The following is a 6231-nucleotide window of genomic DNA, read 5'->3' as shown; positions in this document are numbered from 1 at the left end:
AGAATATAACTACTATAATACTGTCCCTATGTAAAAGAATGTAACTACTATAATACTGCTCCTATGTACAAGAATATAACTACTATAATATTGCCCCTATGTACAAGAATATAACTGTAACGGGTCTGGGAGGCGGAACCTCTGAGCAACTATACAAGGGGGCGGTCCTTGTAAGGAAGCGGGTGGCTCCCAGGGAAGACGGGCAGGTAGTCACGGCAAGTGACAGGGACAGTCTCTGGGTAGAAAGGCAGGTAGTCACGGCAAGTGACAGGGACAGTCTCTGGGTAGAAGGGCAGGTAGTCACGGCAAGTGACAGGGACAGTCTCTGAGTAGAAGGACGGGTACTCACGGCAAGTGACAGGGACAGTCTCTGGGAAGAAGGACAGCAGGCAGGTGGCTGGTGAGCGCTCCCAGGTGAGCGGGTGAGAGTCTTTGGACAGGCAGGTGGTCACGGCAAGTGACAGGCAGAGCCTCCAGGTAGGCTAGCAGGCACGTAGCAGGTGAGCGTTCCCAGGTGAGCGGGCAAGAGTCTCTGGACGGGCAGGTGGTCACGGCAAGTGACGGCAGAGCCTCCAGGTAGGCTAGCAGACAGGTAGCAGGTGAGCGATCCCAGGTGAGCAGGCAAGAGTCTCTGGACAGGCAGGTGGTCACGGCAAGTGACGGCAGAGCCTCCGGGTAGGCTAGTAGACAGGTAGCAGGTGAGCGCTCCCAGGTGAGCAAGCAAGAGTCTCTGTACAGGCAGGTGGTCACGGCAAGTGACGGCGGAGCCTCCAGGTAGGCTAGCAGGCAGGTAGCAGATGAGCGCTCCCAGGTGAGCGGGCAGGCTGGTCCATAGACAGACTGACAGGTGTCGGAAGGCAGACCGTCGGACCGCAGGCTTGCAAGCAGGTAAACGGATATCAGGCAGGTATCAAGCAGGAATCTGGCAGGTGACTGGCAGGTAACAGGCAGGAATCTGGCAGGTGACTGGCAGGTAACTGGTAACGGGACCTGAGGGCTGAAGCAGAGTGAAGGCTTTGCAACAACATTGCTCGGGCACCTCCATTTTGGAGGAGGTGCCTTATATATGGTGAGGTCCTCCGGCCATTGGCCGGGGACTCCTTAGGACGGCGCGCGCGGCCCCTTTAAGAGAGGGGGAGCGCGCGCGCCCTAAGCACAGTGGCCGGGAAGCAGCGCGCGCTGCCAGCAGAGCGGGAGGAGGACGCTGGGCACGGAGTGGAGAGGTGAGGGGAACAGCGTCCCTGCCTAGCAGGAGGCAGGGACGCCGACGCTACAGTACCCCCCCTTTAGGCCCCCCCTTTTTTAGGCCAGACAGAAATTTATCAAGGATGAGAGGGGCATGGATGTTCTCCCGGGGCTCCCACGTTCTCTCCTCAGGACCAAACCCCTTCCAATCTACCAGAAAAAAGGTTTTTCCTCTTACCCTTTTGGTGGCCAGAATGTTCTCTACCTCAAACTCGTTTTCAGCGGAAACCGGAGCAGGAGGTGTACCTGTAGACTTGGAAAAAGAGTTAAGTACCACGGGTTTGAGGAGAGATACATGAAAGGAGTTAGGGATAAGCAAGTTGGCCGGGAGTTTCAATTTATAGGCCACTGGGTTGATTTGTTTGATAACTTCTAGTAGGCCGATGAACCGAGGCCCTAACTTGTAGGAAGGAATCTTGAGCCGGACATACTTGGACAAGAGCCAGACTTTATCTCCAGGACGGAATTGTGGAGGATCCAGGCGTTTTTTGTCAGCGTGTTTTTTCATCCGCTCGGACGACTGGAGGAGTGCGGATCGGGTACTCTCCCAAATGGAGGAAAATTTGCTAACGAGAGATTCCGCAGCCGGATTGTCCACCGAGGTGGAGACAGGAAATGGGATCCGAGGATGCTGACCGAAGACTACAAAAAACGGGGATTTGGAGGAAGATTCGCTCTCATGATTATTGTAAGAGAATTCGGCCCATGGCAGGAGATCCACCCAGTCTGAATGGTGGGCATTAACGAAGTGCCGGAGGTAACTGGTCAGGATCTGATTGATCCGCTCCACTTGACCATTAGACTGTGGATGGTATGCGGAGGAGAAGTCCAGGGTGATGTCTAGCAGCTTACATGTGGCTCTCCAGAAGCGTGAGGTGAAGTGAACCCCACGATCCGACACGATGTGGAGGGGCAGGCCATGGAGACGGAAGATGTGGCGGATAAAGTCTTTAGCCAGCTTGGGTGCAGACGGGAGGCCTGGCAGGGGAATGAAATGAGCCAGTTTGGAAAAGCGGTCAGCGACCACCCAAATGACCGTACAACCGGCAGAGACAGGGAGATCTGTTATGAAGTCCATAGCTATATGCTGCCAGGGGGCAGCAGGTACTGGAAGAGGAAGGAGGCGACCGGCTGGCAGCTGTCTCGGAACCTTGTTGCGGGCGCAGGACACACAGGCAGAAACAAAGTCTATTACGTCCTTGTGCAGGGTAGGCCACCAGTAGTGTCGGGTGATAAGCTGGAGGGTCTTTTTCTGACCGGCATGGCCAGCAAGCTTAGACGAGTGACCCCAGTGTAGGATCTTCTCCCGATCAGGTACCGTTACGAACGTCTTACCGGGAGGGAGACGATTTAGACTCACGGGGGCCACCTGCATTACTCTGGCGGAATCGATGATGTGTTTAGGTTCCTCCTCAAGATCAGACACCAGGAAGGATCGGGACAAGGCGTCAGCTTTGATGTTTTTGTCAGCCGGGCGAAAATGAAGAACAAAATCAAAGCGAGCAAAAAACAAGGACCACCGGGCTTGGCACGGGTTAAGTCTCTGGGCACTCTGGAGGTAAGCCAAGTTCTTGTGGTCCGTGTAAATTATTACCGGGTGAAGAGCCCCCTCGAGCAGGTAACGCCACTCCTCCAATGCCAGCTTAATGGCCAATAACTCTCGGTCTCCTATAGAATAGTTGCGCTCAGAAGAGGAGAAGAGTTTGGAGAAGAGTTTGGAGAAGAAGCCGCAAGTTACCATTCTCCCGGAAGACGATTTTTGGGTAAGTACCGCTCCGGCTCCAGAGGAGGAGGCGTCAACTTCCAGGAAGAATTGCTTGTTGTCGTCCGGGCGATGCAGCACCGGGGCGGAAGAGAAGGCCTGTTTTAGGGAAAGAAAGGCCTCCTCTGCTTCGGGCGGCCACTCTTTGGGATTAGTACCCTTACGGGTGAGCGCAGAGATTGGGGCAGTCCGGGAAGAGAAGTGCGGTATGAAGAGGCGGTAGTAGTTGGCGAAGCCCAGGAACCGCTGAATAGCCTTCAACCCCTCTGGTCGAGGCCACTTCTCGATGGCAGACAGTTTCTCAGGATCCATTCGTAGGCCGGTCTGAGAAATTATGTAGCCCAAAAACGGAAGCGAGGTCTGCTCAAAGAGGCACTTCTCATATTTAGCGTAGAGGTGGTTCTGCCTGAGCCTGAGCAGAACCTGACGAACATCCCTCCGGTGTGTGGGGAGATCCGGAGAGAAGACCAAGATGTCGTCCAGGTACACCACTACGCAGGAGTAGAGAAGGTCCCGGAAGATGTCATTGACCAACTCTTGAAAGACGGCGGGAGCGTTACAGAGACCGAAGGGCATTACCAGGTATTCATAGTGGCCGTCCCGGGTGTTGAATGCCGTCTTCCATTCATCCCCCTGACGGATACGGACCAGGTTATACGCCCCACGGAGGTCCAGCTTGGTGAAGATTCTAGCCCCCCTCAGACGGTCAAATAATTCCGGAATGAGCGGAAGGGGGTATTTATTCTTCACCGTGATCTGGTTAAGGCCTCTATAGTCTATACAGGGACGGAGTGAGCCATCCTTCTTTTTGACGAAGAAGAAGCCTGCTCCCGCCGGGGAAGTAGATTTCCGGATGAATCCCCGGGCCAGATTCTCCTCAATATATTCTGACATGGATCGGGTCTCAGCAGCGGACAAAGGGTAAATGCGCCCACGGGGAGGAGTAGCGCCGGGCATCAGGTCGATTGGGCAGTCGTATGGTCTATGAGGGGGTAATGTCTCTGCCTCCTTTTTATTAAAGACGTCCGCATACGACCAATAAGGAGCCGGAAGACCAGGTAGATTGGCTGGAGTAGGAGAAGGACGGACAGGATGGACGGGAACTAAACAAGTCTTATGGCAGTCCTGTCCCCAGCGAAGGACTTCTCCGGTCTGCCAATCAAGCACGGGTGCATGTCTCTGAAGCCAAGGTAGGCCTAGTAAGAGGGCGTGAGAGAGTCCGGGCAGAACATGAAAAAAGATGCTCTCAGAGTGCAGCATTCCCACCTGCAGGGTTATGGATTCGGTGATGAGTTGGATGGGATGTGGTAAGAGGCCCCCATCCACGGCAGCGACAGATAAGGGTACAGCTAGAGGTTTGGTGGGAACGCGGTATTTCTCTACCAGAGACTGAGAAATGAGATTTCCGGCAGCTCCAGAGTCAAGTTGGGCTAGTTCAAAATAACAGTTCTCCCCGCAGATGATAGAGACCGACAGCAACAGAGATGGAGAGGGTTTACTCTTGTCTAGGACGACCTCTCTGAGCCATCCTAGACATAGGCGTTTCCCGACCTCTCCGGGCAGGAACGGATCCGGTGCTCCTTACTGCCACAGTAGAAGCAGCTCCCCTCGGCACGGCGTAACTCTTGACGGGTTTTGACCATCTTGGTCTGGTCGACCTGCATAGGCTCGGGTGAGTGCGCCTGGGGAGTAGCGGGAGAAGTGACAGGTTTCTGAAAGGTAGAGGCTAGACGTGGAAACCTCCTCTCACGGGTAACCTCTTTGGCGCGTTCCTGGAACCGGATGTCAATCCGGGTGGCAAGAGTTATTAAGTCGTCGAGAGTGGTAGGTATGTCCCGACCGGCGAGTTCATCTTTAATACGGCCGGACAGACCCTCCCAAAAGACAGACACCAGGGCGTCGTTATCCCAGGCCAGCTCCGAAGCAAGGGTACGGAACCGTATGGCATATTGGCCCACGGTGAGATTTCCTTGATGGAGGCGTAGCAGAGATGATGCGGATGAGGTCTTCCGTCCGGGTTCGTCGAAGACTTTCCGGAAAGCCGTGAGAAAGGCTGTCAGGTTGGACACCAGGGGGTCTCCTCTCTCCCATAGAGGATTTAGCCAAGCCAGTGCCTCCCCCGTGAGATGGGACATGATGAAGGCTACTTTGGCCCGGTCGGAGATAAACTGGTGGGACAGGAGTTCAAAGTGCAGGGTGCACTGGTTTATGAAGCCCCGAGCTTGAGCGGGGTTGCCTCCGAAGCATGGAGGTGCAGAAAGCCGGGGTCCGGGGCAGGATGCCATGGTATTGGTGGGCAGCGGCGCTGCCGGGCTGCGAGTCATGACACTAGCGGTGGTTGCTGGTGGAGCAGTCAGAGTGTCCAGGCGAGAGTTGACATTCCGCAGATGACTCAGGATGGACTCCTGTTGGGACCTCTGACGGGACAGTTCATGACATAGGTCCGAGAGCGAGGGAGCTTGGGTGCCACCGGGTTCCATGGCCCGAGCAAACTGTAACGGGTCTGGGAGGCGGAACCTCTGAGCAACTATACAAGGGGGCGGTCCTTGTAAGGAAGCGGGTGGCTCCCAGGGAAGACGGGCAGGTAGTCACGGCAAGTGACAGGGACAGTCTCTGGGTAGAAAGGCAGGTAGTCACGGCAAGTGACAGGGACAGTCTCTGGGTAGAAGGACGGGTACTCACGGCAAGTGACAGGGACAGTCTCTGGGTAGAAGGACGGGTACTCACGGCAAGTGACAGGGACAGTCTCTGGGAAGAAGGACAGCAGGCAGGTGGCTGGTGAGCGCTCCCAGGTGAGCGGGTGAGAGTCTTTGGACAGGCAGGTGGTCACGGCAAGTGACGGCAGAGCCTCCAGGTAGGCTAGCAGGCAGGTAGCAGGTGAGCGCTCCCAGGTGAGCGGGCAAGAGTCTCTGGATGGGCAGGTGGTCACGGCAAGTGACGGCAGAGCCTCCAGGTAGGCTAGCAGACAGGTAGCAGGTGAGCGCTCCCAGGTGAGCAGGCAAGAGTCTCTGGACAGGCAGGTGGTCACGGCAAGTGACGGCAGAGCCTCCGGGTAGGCTAGCAGACAGGTAGCAGGTGAGCGCTCCCAGGTGAGCAGGCAAGAGTCTCTGGACAGGCAGGTGGTCACGGCAAGTGACGGCGGAGCCTCCAGGTAGGCTAGCAGGCAGGTAGCAGATGAGCGCTCCCAGGTGAGCGGGCAGGCTGGTCCATAGACAGACTGACAG

Source organism: Phyllobates terribilis, unplaced genomic scaffold, assembly GCF_046119375.1.
Source record: "Phyllobates terribilis strain yellow unplaced genomic scaffold, ASM4611937v1 Scaffold_5__5_contigs__length_657084704, whole genome shotgun sequence".
Taxonomy (NCBI): domain Eukaryota; kingdom Metazoa; phylum Chordata; class Amphibia; order Anura; family Dendrobatidae; genus Phyllobates; species Phyllobates terribilis.
This window is presented reverse-complemented; position numbering follows the sequence as displayed.